Raw genomic sequence first — 19,084 nt, 5'->3', positions numbered from 1 at the left:
CGAAATATTTTACCAGTTACTTAATCCTACTTAGAGTTTGGATATCTTAAAGAAGAAAAAATTTGTGTTTTGATTACTGAAATAGTAAGCACAAGTTATTATTTACTCAAAACTTTTGTTAATTTTTTTTTTTTTTTACATTAAAAAAATAAACCCTTTTCTTAGTTTTTGACATTAAATTTCTAAATTTTGATATCTTTTTAATTTTTAAAACTTTAATTATCTAAAAATAATACAATTATGTATATATTTATGCAAAAATGTACATTAGTAAAGTCCTGAAATTTGGAGTGTTTCTAAAAATCATAACTTCATTTACGTTTCAAAAATAGATAATAGTTCTTTGATTAATTATTTACTAATTAGTTATATGTAGAATAATGTGCAATATTTTGCTTATTTTGACTTGTAAACTCATAAATATTTCGTCACTTGAATATATTTATTAACAAGGCATTTTTTTTATGTATGTAAGTACTTTTATAATCAAATAAATCGTTTCTCTTACATTTAACTAAGAAAATTTAAAAAAAAAACACATTTTTTTTTCAATACAAATATATATATAAAAGTTTTAATTTGTGGATTTTTAATCTACATATAGGATATGCTTGTATATAAAAGTAGAAACCAAGAGGAGGAAAGATGGTGCCTATAAAACAAATCCATTATTAACTATACCTTACAAAAGATAAAATATTTATATATATGCAGTTGTTGAATTCCCAGCGGTCGTAAATTTAAAAAAAATATTTTGTTTAGTGCAATGTATTTGTTTTTTTATCATTTTCTATTTGAAAAACTCAAACGTATTAGCTAAAACTAAACATGATAATTATATCTGTCAGCATTTGCTGATATATGTAATTACTCAGCAATAACCATGATATTTATGACATTTTCTTAGTCCTTGTTTTTACGTTCGCTTGGATTTCAACCATTTCAAATTATGTTCAAGGATTGCTTCATGCATAAAGTCAATTTAAGAAAAAATTGTACTTAATTCTTTGGATTTCAATAGACAGACACTACTCCTTAAATCCGGATTTGGTATCTCTGGAAGTATCTATTGCATGGTTCTGCATTGCAAGATTATTTTAGTTTTAAAAAACACATTATATATACAAAACAAATAAAACATCAGTTTGTTGCAATGATAGTTTAAAACTTTTCAGATTAAAAGAATAACTCGTATGTCAACTGTTCAAGGTATTCATGTATCTTGACCATGTAACAATATTTTCATTTCTCAACCTTCCTTCTTTCCAAAAATATAGGAAAAAATGCGGAAATTAAATTATAGTTTGCAAAGTCCATAATTATCCCTCAACGACTGTGTTATCTTTTATTTGACATGAGGGATATTTAAAACTGAACAGTTTAGGATTTTTTAAGTTCAGCAAATCTACGTTTCAAATATTAATTAGGAGGACGAGTAAAGTTTTGAGAAATGTTGAGATAAAATTAATTATAAGGATATAAATGAAATGTAGGAATTAAAACCTTTGATCCTTTTTATTAGTAATGTTTGTTAATATGTTGTCGAAAATATATAGCTGATATAATTAAACAAAGAATCCAAAAATCAATTGTGGCCGTGCTCAGTCATCACAATAAAAACCTCAACACTAGGAGGAGTTGTATACAAATCAACAGTTTATAAAAAGATACATCAAATATTTTATAATTTCATCTCTCACCCCTTCCCTTGGTGAATTCAAGGTAAAGGTAAAATATTTTCGACAAATACAATGTTACCCAAATGTACTAAACTGCTTATATAAATTTCTATATGGGTCTTCTATGTTTGTTTACCTCTCTCAATGAGACGGTGTTCTAAATATAAAAATATGAGCTTTTGTGGTGAAAATATAACTCCAAGTTTATAATCTTTAGTTTTTTCCCTATAAGCTCTAAGATAATATTCAAAGCCATATATGAACTCTTATTTAACTACGTGGCTTGAGGCATATTTCTTACTAAACTATATGAAAATGGTGTGCTCTTTTATATATATATATATATATACAAATGTTTATATCTTTAGATTGAGTCTATAAGCTGTATTAGTATATAGGGCGGGGATTAGCTATTTTTACCATAGATAAATACACGCTGTTATAGATAAATTGTCCTCGGAGAATAACAATTTAGTATTATAATTTTTAATTTCAAAGTTACATTTAGAATTTACTATAGATAATTAAAGAAGCCATTATTATGCAATGTGTATTCTTCCATTTTGATCGCAGATATTATCCACACGTCTTCCGAAAGAGAAATATGCCTTAGCTATCCCCGAGGGATCAATATTTCTTTTTTTGAGATGATGGATCCCTTTATAGATAATATTGTAATGGTAGTCCTGCAGCCTAAGGAGAGTAATCTAATGGATTAAAATCTGCGAAAATTGCATACCTTAGGAAGCCAAAAGTGATTACACCGGTCTTCAACCATTCAATTATTCTCCTGGTTTTGTGTTCACGAGCAGTGTCTTGCTCGAATCTGTATAGCCTGTCAGCAGCAACAATCTTCATTTAGAGTACAACAGCCGTTTTAGGGTATACTTTTAAACATCTTGGTTTATTCTGAGGCCAATACTACAGAGATAAAAATGGCCTTCACTGCTGATGGAACCTAAGTCATAATTTCAGACAGGTTTTCGCATTTGAAGACAACAGGGACTTTGTGAACATCTTAGTAGATCTGCCAATCATTCTGGTTGTTAATTGATCGTTTTATATTGAAGGGGTTTTAATTAGAAAAGAAACAGAGGTTACCACCACTGTATTTTAGAAAGGAAATAAGTATCTTTCCAATGATGATTCTTTTAGCCTTTATTGGATCAGTGAGGAGATGACAATGCTTTAGGGATAAGAGATAAGGCCAAGATAATCATTAACAGATCGGAAGGTGGTTGCATTAATCATCTTGCGATCATTTGCCAACTTGCTCATTGGGGAACTTGTGGAAACTGTTACCTACAGTTTGCGTCCAACCAAGAATCGTGGGGTGCATTTTTATCTTTCTGATGTATTTCTAATGTCTTCCTGGTAACATTGACATATTGTTTAAATAAATCTATAACATTTGTTAGTTTTTGAATTGAGTTATGATTCTAAATGGGGATTTAATATTATGACAATTTATCTTAAATACACTTAATAGTTTATAGTTGCATATTTAAAAAATATTGCCTTAAATTGGAAAATGTATGTCTTAAAATCATCTTTCTTTTGTTTTTACAGAAAATGGAAATGGAGTATACTCAGTAGAAAATATTATTGTATGGAACTTTAAAAACTTCTACCCATAACTTTTACTCTCCCTTTAACTTGTCATTGTCACATACATTAAATAAAACTTATTGTATGTTGATTCAACGTACACAAACGACAAAAATATAGTTAAAAAAGTTGTTGAAGTACAGGTTACTTTCCGGAACACTTGAAGAAACAATTGTTTATATTGAAAAATATACACTGAAAAATACGATTACATCCTGTGACATTCAAGACAACAAAAAAGTTAATTAAAGTTCGATTCAGTATTAAATTGAATAAGTCGATTTTTTCACTTTTTTTCCAGAATAAAAAGGCTGACGCAGAAATAACTAGTGATGAGAAGATTAATCGGAATCGGAGAATTGAATGTTTTTTCTAGAAGAGGAATCCCCATCAGGGAAAATAATGTTTAATTTCTGATTCGGATTCTAATATGTTTTTATTTCTCACTGGTATTCAAATATTTTTAACTTTTCTAAGTTATGAAAAAAAATTATGAAATATATCCGTCAAGATACAAAAAATAATAATGCTAATTTATGAGTTGAATTTTACAATTTTATTAAATAATTGATGATTTTTAAAGCTCCAAAACTGAGAAAAAACAAATTGAGCACAATCCGAACTTGAACAAACGTTCGAAACGCATGCATGTTATTTTAGGGGAATAAGTTTTGTAAAGGGTATGCAAGTTGTCTCATAGGATCGGGGAAAGCTCACCTTTGGAAACTTTGGCTTGGAAAAGATAGGCGGGCAGGGGTAAATCCGCTAAAAAAGTGATCTGAGTGTCAATTAAAAGATTTTTTTTTTAATGCAGCGATTTGATCTTTACACCTTGTACCTCCAAAGATCGACCACTTATTCCGTTCTCCTATTATATCATCTCAAATAGAAAATATTCTGAAAAGTGTAAAACAATTGCTTAACGCACAAGAAAAATTCACAAGTCAAAAAAAAAAAAATATATATATATATATATATTGTACGGAAAAGAACGTGTATTAAATATATTCTACAGTCATAAAACTTAAGATAGGAGTATAATTTCAATTTCTAAAACATTTAGTTTTAACACTAAAAATAACGTATGTTATTTTGGGTTTTACTAAAATAGTTTAAATCTTCTGTATTGACAATGAATAATATAGAATGTAGCAAAGTAATACTTCTATAATTGAAAAGTAATTATCAAAATCAAGCATCAATCAAGTTAGGTATTGGATTTGTCGATGTAGAGGTAGTTTGTAGGACTATGAATTTAAAATGGCTCAAAAAGTTAGGAAGTATTGCGGATACATAGGCTTTAAAGCTTAGAATTCAAATTTTAATCCCCGCCTCAAATCGCAGGCAATTTTTTTTCGTTTGTGATGTGGTGGTCATCCCATCATGGATTTTATAGTCAATTTCAATATGAGAAGGAACCAATGGAAAAATAGTCAAGCATTCATTTACTCACCGACTCCATTATTATTATTTTTTTTTTTTATAACGATGACGTCAAAAACAATTTAGGACGCGTTAAAAATAGCAAAATCTGAGAGGTTGGACAGTGATTAATCGATTGTTAGGGGGCGCTGTTGTAGACTGAGGATCTTAGGCTTGTACAGAGATGCAAAAACTGTCTGGGGTAACCCCTTCACTTACTATGAATAAAAGCGGTCCAGATATCGGATGGCTATATCCTCATTCTATATTAATAAATCAGCAGTGGGGAATAATTACTGCACTTCCTATGCCTTGGAACTTGTAAATTCAGAACACCTCCTCTTCTTATGTCCGTCTTTGCTGGAATTAATCAACCGAGTAGAGGATATAGTACAGCAAAAATGGGACTGCAGAATCACGATAGATGATTGGCTAGTGCCAACGGCGTCAAGCCACCCAGAAAATTTCAAAATAGAAACCTTGATTGCAAAATTACAGTCAGTCATGTCCGCAGCAAGGACAATTAAAAAGAAAATACCTCAAGGGAAGGAGATCATGGTCAAGAGATCAATATCAATTATTAAAAGAAAAGATCATTCAAAGAATTCACCATATAAAAAATAAATTATTTATTCCTATAAAACTAAAAACCTTGTTCAACACAATTATTCAATATTTCGACATAATCATTCAATAGACAGAAACTTGTCAAAAAAAAGTTTAATCATTTATTTATGTTCATGGTAAGTCATATTTTATCCCGAACTTGCGAAAAAAAAAAGTTGAAGAGAGGGAAAAAAAAAACTTAAAAAACTATAAGCGAAAGTTAATAAAAAAAATGTTTTATAAAATCGGAATTTTTTTTTCTGTCCTCAAGGGGATTAATGATAAACTTTCTTGAAAACTTGTTTCTTTTTTTCTTTTGTAAAAAGCATTTAAATATAGTTACATATGTACATACTTAAGTAGTTTTATGCCCCTAAAGTCTTCATGCAAAGTCAAAAACTTAAATTGTATATAGGTATATAACTCCCTAGTTATGAAAATGTGTTTATATGTTACAATAATATTAGATTTTTGAAAGGAAACCTTCAGAGGAAGACGAAGAATGAAAATAAGAAGATATAATTACATTTTTACTCATAAATTATTCCGATTAGGTCACACTTTTAGGAGGCAAATATTTTTAGATCATATTTAAAAAGACCGATCGAACAAAAAGATTGTTTTTTGTTGACAATCCGAACAATACAAACCAGTTATCATTTTATTGTTGATTCTTTTTATTTAAGTATAAAGTGCTCATTAATGAAGCTGATGATTTGTTATGGAGTTATAGCCGTAAGTCCTTATTGAACTCAGAATAGAATTGAAGACCAACAACGGAGTAATTCTTGTCTCGTCCCTCACTAGACACAAAGTGGGGTCTGTGTTTATTTATATCCTCTTACACCTAATCTAATATAGCATAATGACAAGGAAGCCCGTCTTCTCTCAAAAAAATTTCAAATTGTAAGAGTTAAATATTAATTAACAGTTTTTCACTATACCGATCTTCCTTAGAATTGACAACTCTATACATAAATCTATGACTTGTTAAATGTTTGTCGCAGCAGATTTGAGGAAAAATTAGGTTGAAAAGAATTAAGTCACATGGAACAAACTACTTAAGTATCCATCTCTGTCTCAAGAAAACCATTAATTGACTTAACTATCTATGTATTGAATACGAATGTCTATGTTTTTTATGGTAGCTGGGAAAGGGAATGATGAAAAAAGTAGAAAAAAAGAATGAAATTATCATTTTTAATAACTTAAACTTTATACACGTTTTAGAAGCTTAAAAATGAATGAATTTATAATAATCCATTTTTCTATCATTTAATTTATGTGTGTTTATTTGGATGTCATTATTCTCTATTCAAATTTACTTATTTATTAAAAATGATTATGTTCACCTGTTGGATTGAGAATAAGTAATAATAATTAATAAAAAAAACACTAATATTTCAACAAAATTAATACTATAATATCGATGTTCCCCGCTTTCTTAATCATTAATAAAGCCGCCCTTAGCGTCAATGATGGATTCCACGCAGTGGTGGAAGGGCTTGCACCCATTACAGATGCAGTCATATCGTCACAATCCTGGCTCACAGGGGCTTTGTTTGAATTAAAGACACTGCAGCCCTTCCTTTCAGCATGCACCCAAAAAGTGTATTCGAAGGGGCTAGCATCAGGGTTGTAGTGGGGCCAAAAGTGTCAAAAAAGACTTCAAAAGAGTTATAATGAGTCTTGCAACAAAGGAGATGGGGTTCTTTCATTGCTGGTGACAAAAGTAGGCTCACAAGTTTCATTCCCCCCACTTTTTTGATGGCTCTCTGGACAGTCTGGTGTGGAACACCGAGATATATTATATGGGCCAGTATGGACTTAAGAAGATTGGTCAATGCTATTTTTTCTTTAACTCATCCGGATCCACTTTGGTCTTTTAACAGAGCAATTTTTCCTCTCCAACGTTTTTGAACTTACTAACGACGTAGACAGCTGTCTTGAAGACGCCCAACTATTAGGAATACGCGAATGGAGATTCATCAATTATGTTCAAGTGTCATCTTATCGACTTTCACTTAAGCTAGAGAGCTCAGACTTGTTTCGTTTTGTAAATCATTGTTATCATATTAAAATATAAATTAATTTCCATCACTCAACCTTCATTAACTATTGAATTAGTAAATGTTCAAATTTCAATGAGGCACCCGATAGATATATATGTATGTATGTAGTAATTACATAGTAGTTGTACTGCATACATATTATAACATGTAATTAAGTTTGAGTAAATAAATTGAATTGTTTTATGTTAAGATATATATTTTTGAGGTAAATACACTTTATTTATGAATGTATTTATTTTGTTTACATAATTTTCAAAGTTTTTTTACGAGGGAAATATATAAGCCTAACTTTTATGTTTTGGTAAAAGGAGCTACAAATCAATAATATTTTTTGCAACAAAGTTGGATTAATAATCCTTGCCACGGTTTTATTCTACAAACGTAAAAATTTGTTTTTGTCGGCGTTCAATCCTATTATGTATTACTCTTACATCCTACAAAGTAGTATTGTCCTCATTTCTTATGAATCTTTGAAGATCATCTCATGAAATGAGCAATGGTCTAGCAGTTTATTACGATAACTTAAGAGGGTTCCCTGAAAAGTTTCCAGCATAACAAAGATCCTTTAACTCACCACTCTTCTCCCAGCGATGCTCCCATCTCTGTAACCCTCCAAATAGTACTCATGTGACACTTTAGATTGTTGGCTCAATTACTCCGAATTGGATTGACTTAGACGCGTCAAATTTTAAAACAATAAGATTTTATGGAACGATGTAGATCCATGGACAACTTCCTCGTGAGAAATTAGTCTCATGAAACACAATGTGCAAAGGTTTGCATGTGTTTGTTTCTAAAAAAGGAAATATACTTGATTTATTATAGACTTCAAAGAAAATTCCTAGACCAATTGGAATAAATGTAATACTAAAATTATAAATATACTTAATCAGTGCAAATCCATCTTAACAATTAAAGGCACATTTTAAAAAAAAAACCTTCTATATATCTGTTATTGTTTGAATCTATTGAAAGGTTACACTTTCAAATACTAATATTGAATCACAGCTCGATACTCAATTTTCTCCATTTTTACAAAAATACTCACATCAACTCATTTAAACAACTTTTATACAACAATTGACGAATTGTCAATTGTCCAAATGACTGAAACTTTGTTTATTAACTTTCAACAGATTTTAGATCAATGTGGGTAGCTTTTACTAACGAAGGTTGCAATCTTCACTTTGAGGTCGAAAACTTCTTTGATCATCCTCAAATACATCTGTTCCATTTTCCGGATATTTATATATATTTTTAATTTTGTTAATGTGTAACTTTACTCCACCAGTTTCAGAAATGAGAATTGTTAAGTTTTCATTTATATAGTTTAAATTTCCAAGAATTTTCATTTGATTTATATATCAAGATACTGCAATGATTAATCGTGATTTCCAAGAAGTAACGATGCTATAAACAGTTTAAACAAATAATTAAGTGAATTTATTTATCTTTGCCTTTTGATCATTTGTAGCCCGACACTTATGGGTGGCTATAAAATTACCAACACGTAGAAATGAATAGGTCAGCTTTATCCAAAATTTATAGGTGTCATACTTTTTAATTAGCATTTATTATAGAAAAATGTTAGGGCTTTATTTCCTAAGTGAAAATCAAAAATACAAATGTGCCAATATCACTTATCAATTTCTGTAAATGAGTTTTTATTTGCATTACTATTTTATATGTATGTCCTTGAAATGTTAGTGGCTTCTTGCTCGCGTTTGAACATAAGTAATTAAATATCAAAAATATCAGAATACTTAAGCTAACTATACTCTAACTCTGAATATTCAAATGTTTGTGGGATGGGAGGCATTGGTAATCTATTTTACGATCTAAAAATAAGGATTCTACTATTTTCTGTTGATGTACCGGGATACCCGTTATAATTTACTAATCTTAACTATACAAATTTTGAGGTCTTGAGATTTATTGATTTACAATTTTCCTATGAAGAATGTTGTAGAACACATAAGTGCTGTTGATTGCTAAGAAGTACACCGGCTGAGTCTGCACCGTACGCGTAGAAGATTGAGAGAGTAGTGACCCTGCGTGTGGGATTGTCCCAGAAACCCCAATCAAGGAACAGACTGGGACCAAAGGAAGGCGATATATAACATCGTCACTGCATGGATACATTGTAAATCGTCATGTGTTCGAGAAAAATACTAAGCATTTTCAGATATACATTTTATTAAAAATAGATTTTGAGCTTTTTTTTTAAATGTGGGGTTAATGGTAATAACAAAAAATATGAATCCTCCTATTTTTTCCCTACCAATACATATTTATGGCCATGAATTTGAAAAGATTGGAATCCATCAACTATTATTGAAATTCCCTTCGATGCATGTTTGTTTATTATGTTCGAATGGTATTGGTTATTTAATAGAAAACAACATATTATTACCATTATACCCATGTCATAATCAATCTTGATTTCCCAACAGACAAAATGCACAAGTAAGGGAAATTGAAGAGTTTATTGAAAGCCATATATATATATTACGTTAAACGTGTGTAATTTGAGCCTTCTAAAATATCTACATTTATGTTAAAACATTACTCTAAAAATATTGAATATTCCAACAGTTTTATAACTCATAATAAAGTGATTCGATATATTTAGTAGTATTTATGTGCGAGAGCATATTTTACATGTATCATAATCCAACTAATTAAGTTTAAAAATATGTATTTTTGTCCGTCAAAAAATAGGTCAATATAGTTTATTACAATGTATAGGATCAATAGTCATACTTAAAAGGGTAATATATCAATAGTCCTTCAGGATATGGAAATGGTTTTCCTCAACAACGAAAATCGTACAACTAATCTAAACATTATCCTTTTTTGAATAGTTACATACGGACTGTTACAAGCAAGTATTCGTATTTTTCTAATGCATCATCTTAAAATATAGTTACAAGATCCTTTTTCACAACTGTTGAAATACTTTATAAATACTAAGTAATTATATATAATTAGTACAAAAACAATCTTTAACATTTTACCTTATTATGCCCACATCATACCAATGAGGCTTTTAAAAGTAATTAAGGAATACATTGGGGGAGTCTAAACCAATCTGGAGAGCTTAATAAATAGCTAAGGGGTCATACATTTATGACGTCCGGAAAAAGTACAATTTTTGACCCCCTCTCTCTGGCTGTGTCTGTCCAAAACTTGATTTCCCCTCCAACGGGACGTCCTTAATTTCCAGATCCTCCATATTTGTAAATAAAATATATTGGTTATCTTGATAACCACTGATCAGGGGTGGATATAAACATATATATACTTTTTTTGGGGGGAGGGGGGCTCAGCTTTTAGAAATTTGTAGCAAAAAAATTTCAAAAATTATAATTTTTCCTCTGCTGTATAATGTGATTGAATGGCCTATACCTTAAATCTTAGAAAATAAATTCTTAGAAAAAAAATTGTAAAACCTATTTCGTAATAAAACTTTTCTAGTATTAAATAAAAATTCCTTTGTTTTGTAGGGGATACAGCCCCTACAGTCCACCCAACCCTTGTGGGCGTATACTTCTGAAATACCACATATTGAAAAGCTACTGTTGATCAGTGAAATAATGATCAGTTATCAATGTAGTGGACTCCGACTAATCCCATACCCCCCTCCCTTTCCCTCATCCTCAAAAATCTTTAAAGCGTCAAAATTTAAATCACATTATATAAATAACGGCACTTATTAAAGGAAAAAAACCATAATTTTGTAAATATTTCTTTTATATAACATATTGAATAAAAACTATTTCTCAAGGATAATATTACTTTTAGAAAATCCAGTATAGACATCAATCGTTACCTTCCAAATGTCACATATAGAAATATATTATACCTCATATATATAAATACATCGGTGTGGTACTTATTTTTATAAACTGTTTTAGAGTCTTGATTTTATTTTATAAATTATGGTTGTAACAAATTATGATTTTATTAGATGAAAAAATATCCCAGTCTTAGGCTATATATTGCACTGGTTGCCGCATTTAATTGGGGTTGTGGGGCTTTAAGGGAAGGTGGCTAACATGTCGACACAACCTCCTTGGCATGTAAAAAAGAACATAATTATATAGGTGTAAAAAGTAGGAGAAGTTAAATAATTGAATCAAGATATGTTGGACAACATTTGCCTCACTTTGGAGGGAGACTCACCCAGCTGGATTGGCTTGTTGTTACGTCTCGTTCATCTGATGAGTATATCAAAATAGAGAACAATTTTTCAAAGCCCTTAAGGTGGTCTTTTCGGGAATGTATACGAACAGGATTATTTCAATCGCAATCGAAAGCTGCGTGTCCAATTTGATTAATATCTTAGATCCTTCTCAGGTGAAAGCACACAACTAGCCACTGCTAGTTGTTAAAATAATTTTTATGACATTGCTGACAAATGAAATCCACCCTAGGAACGTTTTTTTATAAGTTGTCTATCTCTCAGAATTTTTAATAAAAAATTTACTTGTTTGAATCATCTTTGAAAGGGGAGGCGGAAGAGGAAAAAAAAGAAATTGTGGAACTAAATTATTGATTTCCTTTGATTATAATTAGTTACTAATATGAACAAATTATCTTAAAGATAGCCAACTAAAAAAAAATATATTTCTATTTAGATTGATTATGTTAACATTCTAATGTAGAATTATATACTATTAACTAAAATTTACAAATATATTTTTAGATCACTTTTTTAAGAAAAATGATTACCTTTTCTTATTAAATACATTTTTTATGTAAATATTTTCTAATTTAGACCAAAATAAATAATTTATCTTATTATGCCCAACATAATTTTATTGTTTGTGAAAAAAAAACCGTGTTGTACACACAATATTAAAATTTTGAGATCCTAATATATGTCTAGGAGGGGGTAAACTCTCTCCATACACACTCGTAGTCATGAGCCTGACTATTACACTAAATATGAACCCAACGGACTCGAACTGTTTGTAAGAAATTCATAGTTATGTAAATATATATATATATATATAACTACACAATATATGTACTGAATAAACTTATAACTTATTACAACAAGTTGAACTACATAGAGATGATTTTTTTTAAAGAAAACGTAAAGGGAGGGGGGGACACTCATTTCATTCAAGAAAGTATGCACAATAATTTATTTTCTTGAGCCTATACTTAAGATAAAAATTGTGGGTTTTTTTTTTTTTTTTTTTCAAATAGTTTGCTAGAAAAACTATTACAAAAGGTCATAAACAGCCCAAGAAATCATACAAAACAAGTTTTGATTGTCTCAACGGCCTTAAAGTGGTAGTTTCAACTAGAATCATTTATATATCTTTATTATTTCATACATACAATATAATGGGAATTACAAACTATGGCCACATCACAGACACTGAACTGCAGTAGTTTATCCTTGATTCTTGGGACTCACGAGATTGTCCTACCTTGACTACTTAGGAAGCGAGTGAGAAGACAGTCTGGGTTTTTATTGGATCAGAAAGAGGACTAGCTAGCTTTTCGAGCAATTGTAAGAGTAAAAGATCGATCTGGTAAGAAAACAATCCCAATATAGTCCTTATCTTCTAAATACAGGGGCCTACAAGCCTAGTTCTGCCTCCGAAGTCAGGGAAATTGACTAATGTTTCTAAATAATGAAATAAATATTACTACTTTTGCGTCTAAGGTACTGCAAAATCAAAATGAAGTCATGAATTTATGTGAGGGAAAAAACAAATCTTGATGCGCTTCAAAAAATCTTTCATAAATTCAGTTCCACTCACTATTTTCAATTGCAGATTTTACATCTAATGACCAGGAAATTTCTTTACAAAATACTTAATTTTAAGCAGAATCTATTATTTGTTAAATATAGTCTCCTTACGCCGCACTGTGGTATGTGTACTCATTCAAATGAAAAACCATGTTAGGACTGGCTTCAATTGTTTTTATACAAATATTAATATGTATTAGCACATAAGCATTATTTGGCTCATAAGTTAAAAAATATAATATTTATTTAGGGAAAACATATTAATCCAGTTAACTACAAATATATAAATGAAAAATACAATACTTCTATTTATGTACTAGAAGGTGGCTGTATGTACATTAGAGCATTTTGATTTTCTACTTTTTTCGAATTTCGATTAGGGATGGTGGGGAATTTTTTTATATCCTTTGAAAATTACCTATGCTAATTTGCATATTTCCTACAAAGTCATTTTAGGGTAGCACTTTTCGAATAAATTATGAAAAAGACAAAAACTCTTTATTTAGTAAATTTAGATACTAAGAAGACAATTTTAGTTATTTTGCTTTAATAAATTTTGATAGACTTACTTTTTATATATAAAAAGTATTTACAAAGTATTGTTCTAAAAGTGTCCTATGGCACCAAAAAATAGAAAGTGTAGGAAAATATGGTGCTCCGCGTATATCCCACATCCTTTTTTTATATTTTCAGTAGAGAAGGATCAAAATATTATTATTTGATTGTCTCATTTTGCTCCAAAAGTTAGCTTTAAAAAAAAAATTTTAATGTTTTCTTTTTATTTATAGTTTAGAATAATGTCTATCATAATTAATGAATGGAGATTAATGATTATTGCTATATTTTAATCCTTATTGACGAAATAAATAACTTAAAGATGACATCTTAGAAAAGTGAAATTATACCAATATCACAATTAATAAAATTTAATGATAAATGTTACCACTAGGATATTACGAGTGCCAATAATTGTATACTAGGTATATTAACAACATAGAAGATCCTTCAAATATTTTTTCATCTTGAAGGGAAGGGAAGTTTTTTATAGAAATTTCAAGATTAAAATAAAATTAAGTTTAAATTTGAATCATTTTTTTGAGTAGTTAATTTTTTTAGATTTTCTCACATACTTACATGTTTAAACTATCCTGTGACGAAATTGTATTAATGTTTTTAAAGTGTAGAATAATGTGTATCGTCATTAATTAATGCAAATAATGATTATTGCTATATTTTAATCCTTATTAACGAAATAAATAACTACGATATTCCTTCACACGGGATATTCTTCATAAAGATGATATTTTTTGGAATGTTTATATTCTCACCATATTACAACTTTTCCAAACTGGCGGTAATCAAAATTTGACAAATATTTGAAAAACAAACTATCCTAATGTACATATTTGTAGACATGTCATTTGTAGCAGCGATGGACAGTTGGGTAACTATGTGGTTGTGATTGTTGTCACTCAAAAATAATGACAACTTGTTTAGAAATGAAGATAAAAAACTCAGAAGTGTTATAATGTTATATAATAGGTAAAAAAAATTCACGTACAAGAATCATTGACGGCTTATTTTGAGTATGTCACTACTACCCAAAAGATTAATGTGTGTGTACTTGGAAAAATATGAATATTTTTCCCTTCTTCCTAATAACAAGTTTTTGATTCTTTTTTTCTTTATTACAACAATATTTGTATGTTTGTACATAAATGGATTTAAATATAGCAACAGACGAAGAAGTTGCACTTAGATTTGTGCATATGCAAATGAAATATCCTCTTTTTCTCATGATTCAGAAATGTTTTGACATCACTCTTTATTAAGAAATTAAATTAAAATGTGGGGTAAGCAACTATGTCAAGAGAGAGAGACAGTGGAAGTAACTCAATCATTACAAAGGGACTTGCTGAAGTTTTACAATCTGTTAATTGAAGTTAAACACATTGATAATGTCATTACATCATTTGGGGATTCTTTAATGACTAAACACTCACTTACCAAACTGCGTTTATCTCCTCTTAATATCCTGATGGATGTTAGTTGATCTATGCTGATATTGTTGATGCATAAAATATGTGAGAGGACTCTCAAGGATTATGTTTCTTTGGAGGTTAATGGTTTAGAGTGAAGAATACTACTCTTTTCACAGGTGGAATACAAAAAAGTAAAACTTTTCGCATCCAAGAAGCATTTGAATAAACTCGTCGATCGGAGTGACTTTTAAAAAAATATTATTATTACTCTTCTAACTCGTGGATAATGATAAATAAATATTATGAATACACTTTGAAATCACTAGAGAAACTATTTTTTTAATATCTTGCTATGTGTTAAAAATTCATCTCTTGTTGTTCTTCTTCTGCTTCGCGTGCGGTCAATTGGGAGACGAAGCGTCCTATTCAGAATAATAAAAAAGAAGTACTAAGCCTTTTGCCAAAACTCTTTCCTCTGCTCACCGGCGCCTACGCCTATATATATATCTCCATATATATTTTTTTTTGAATGTATAATGATAATAATATTACATTTTGCGCGGGAGAATTGGGAAGAGAAAGCGGAGAGCTCTGAGTAAAGGAGAAAAGGAATAGAAGAAGAGAGAAAGACCTTGAAAAGATTATTCAAGGAACACGAAGATCTCCGGCCGCCCAAAAATAATACCCCAATCGTCAATATGCAGCGTATATGTTTTTAAAGAATTATTTTTCAAAAAGGATTACTCTGTTGAGTCCAGATCCGAGGAGTTTGGGATTGTAATAGTACATCATATCCATGGAACTAATTATACAAACTTTTTTGAATATTTGTCTCTCATATTTAGAGTTGTCAAATATATGACATACTAAAAAAGTAATAATTATAATAAGACTTACACATATATCTTCCAAACAAATATTCTATACTACTCTACGTATTTCATGAGTTATCTCGCACGTATTTACTTTATACTAAGATGTTTATATTTCAAGATAATTATAACAGCTCTGGAAAATTAAAACACTGCTCCGATTGCAATCTAGAAAAAATCTTACTTTCTACAACTTTAATCATAAGGTAGAGAACATAGCAATTTTCATTGCATCATGTATAATTTCGATACAAAAAAGAGAAGAAAGACATTAAACTGACTGAACGTTCTTCAATTACGCTCTATTTTCAAGTTGGACATTTATTTCCTACTTAATAGTTGGGAAATGTACATTGCTTAGCAAGATGTTATTTGATATCAAAGATCAGAACACCAATATGAATACAAAAGTAAATAGATCATTGCAGTTGTTAATCTTGTGGGGATACTATTGTGAGGACTTGTGATGAGAGTTGAAGATATAAAACTTCTTTAGTTTGTTTATTTAATGTTCATTGAGTTGGTCAGATGTAGCTACTCTCATTAAGGATACATAAACCTTATAGAATTACATTTAGTTTATCTGACCTAGAAATTGTCTTTGAAGTCCATATACATAAAATATATTTCCATCTATAGGAATCACTGAGACGCAAAATTACGCCGATTGAGTTCATGTCAATAATTTATTCCTATCCTCACGTCCCTCCATTGAGGGGTTATTGGTTAACTGTATTTAAAAACGGACTTAAATGGCATACTAATTTAACTTTTTATCTTAAAAAATGGTTTTACAAGCTTATTGGAGTGGGCAATTCGTACAACTCTGGAAACCACATAAGAAATAAGCCTAAATTATCTAGTAATCAGGCATACTTTCCTTCTACTGTTGAACAGTAGGGATAGGTTTAATAAATCTACTATTATATTAAAAATAACCAGCTATAGCTATAAGAAATATAAATTATTTTCTTATGTTAATAAGATAATGATGTGATATGGAGGGTTTGGTATCAACACGTGGACTCGAGGGATGGATTTAGAAATACATCAATGATTTTATATGTTTAATAATATACAAAAAAAATTATGTTAACAAAACATATGAGCAAGTCACTCGCAAAAATTTTTTCACTCAATATAGTCACGTTAATTATCAATCACAGCCTTCACACGTCGCCTGAAGGGCATTCAACTGTGATCACAAAATCCTCTGACAGGTTGTCCCATGCAGCCACTTTGGAGGACTTCAGAGAGTCCAAATTTGGGTGTTAGGTCCTGAGTCCACACAAAGTTACCCTCCGATAATTGGCCTTTAGATATGGCAAGATGGTTCACCTAAGCACCTTATAGTAGGCCTCCTGGCCGAAAATCAGTCCAGCCTTGAAAAAATAACGGAAGCATCTTCATTCCATCAGAGGCCACAACTCCGAGGACCATTGTTTGGGCCGGATATTTGGTGTGGTAAAGCTATTGTACCTCAAGCCACCAGTTGTTCCCGCGATTGTGGAATTGATCAACTGTAAAAATCTTCTTGCCGAGAAAACTTTCACAATTGACTCATTTGCCTTGATCTATAAAATGATTACCCTACAACTCTGGAGCCTCCTGGCTTTCATGTCCTCTTTCACAATGTGGTGTGGTGTCCTTGTCTAAGACCCTGATCCCAAGTTGTGCCTTATAGCCCTCCTGATAGTCCTAGGAGCCAGAAAAGTCGATGACGAGGCAATTCATCAACTTAGTGGGATCTTCCTTTATATTCTTCTCGAACTTAACAAGAACTTTGTATCCCTCTTTAAATTATGCCCTCCACCTCCTCCACATCGTGATTAGATATTCTCCATTTTTTTTTTTATCTTAACCGAATTAAAAACTAGTTTCTTAGTACTCTTTACAATGTCCGTAATGTTCATCAGATCAACTCCAGCATCAAGGAGATTTGAAATCTGCTACCTGTTACTCGCTCATGATGATGAAATGAATAAATGATTAGTGTAGTTTGTTTATGTAAAAAAGACAGTGGAAACAGAATATTAAAAAATAATCAATAACCATTTTCCCAGAAGTCAGAAAATAGATATTAATTAACAATTCACGTTTTGCTGCCCTACCCTGTATAAAAAGATAATTTTGTCATTTTCATAACTTGACAATAGAAGCAAGTAGCTATCATTCCAATCCTGAAATAAGTGTAAAGCTGTGGGAATTATCATAATATTGATGTATTCTATTTACTAATTTGGAAATCTTTAGATTAATAAAATAATATCATCAAGTCTTTACTTAGAAATTGTTTAAATACCTTTGGTACAGATGGAGTCTTGGGTGAAGTCCATTCGAATTTTAGCAATGAAGTAGTTCTGTATCTTTTTAAAAATTGGACATTCTATGGAAAAGTATGGACGACTACCAAATCACAGACAAAAGGAAGAATTGCATTGATTCCGAAAAAAGGAGATGGACAAATTATAGCGATTGGAGAACAATTACTGGTCTCAATTAATCATATAGGATTCTCTCAGGAGTATCGGCTAAACAGATGTAACCAATTCTCAACAAAAAAAATGGGATTCAAAAAAGAGGATTTTGCAAGAATAGGAACATTTCCGATGTTTCACGCATTATTCAAGCTGCAATTGACACAGTAGAAAATAGGAAGAAATTTGGAACAATAATAGCAATAGATTTCTGCAATGCATTTGACTCTATTTCACATAGGCAAATTGTTAGATCTAGAAAAAAAGGTTTTTTCTGATACATTTTTTTAATCCCATACTTGCCTTACTCACGGCACTTCGACGACCTCATTAGATGGGCTAGAAAGCCAGCCAATCATCTTAGAAAAGAGCTGTCGTCAGGGATGCCCCTCGGCTCCACTTCTTTTCATAATTACAATCGAAGAACTCGTTTTAGGTGTAACAAAGAGGTACAGAGGCTTTGGGATTAGCTTTGAGGGATCTCAGCATATTTTAGATTTGTATGCAGATGATGTAACTTTAACCGTAAAGGAAAGTTATGAGTAGCAACTAATTGCCAGAACACAAGTCTTACTGAATTATTTTCGGAAGTTTCA

The 19,084-nt window shown here is 30.5% G+C and overlaps 1 protein-coding gene across 5 annotated transcripts in view; it reads right to left on the bottom strand.

Moving 5' to 3' along the window:
• Positions 1 to 15,616, bottom strand: part of LOC121119554 (neo-calmodulin) — a 102,042-nt gene extending 86,426 nt beyond the window's left edge. For 2 of the 5 annotated variants that reach the window (XM_040714254.2, XM_071889763.1), the window contains exon 1: positions 15,165 to 15,472. The gene's annotated coding sequence lies outside the window, so the exon portion shown is untranslated. Of the gene's footprint in view, positions 1 to 15,164 lie in introns of all 5 variants that reach the window. The other 3 variants (XM_040714252.2, XM_040714253.2, XM_071889764.1) reach the window with 3 other exon arrangements.
• Between the last annotated feature and the right edge of the window lie 3,468 nt (positions 15,617 to 19,084).

The sequence above is a fragment of the Lepeophtheirus salmonis genome, chromosome 6 (assembly GCF_016086655.4).
Source record: "Lepeophtheirus salmonis chromosome 6, UVic_Lsal_1.4, whole genome shotgun sequence".
Classification (NCBI taxonomy): domain Eukaryota; kingdom Metazoa; phylum Arthropoda; class Copepoda; order Siphonostomatoida; family Caligidae; genus Lepeophtheirus; species Lepeophtheirus salmonis.
Note: the sequence above shows the minus strand (reverse complement) of the source record. Positions and strands in the feature narration are given on the sequence as shown.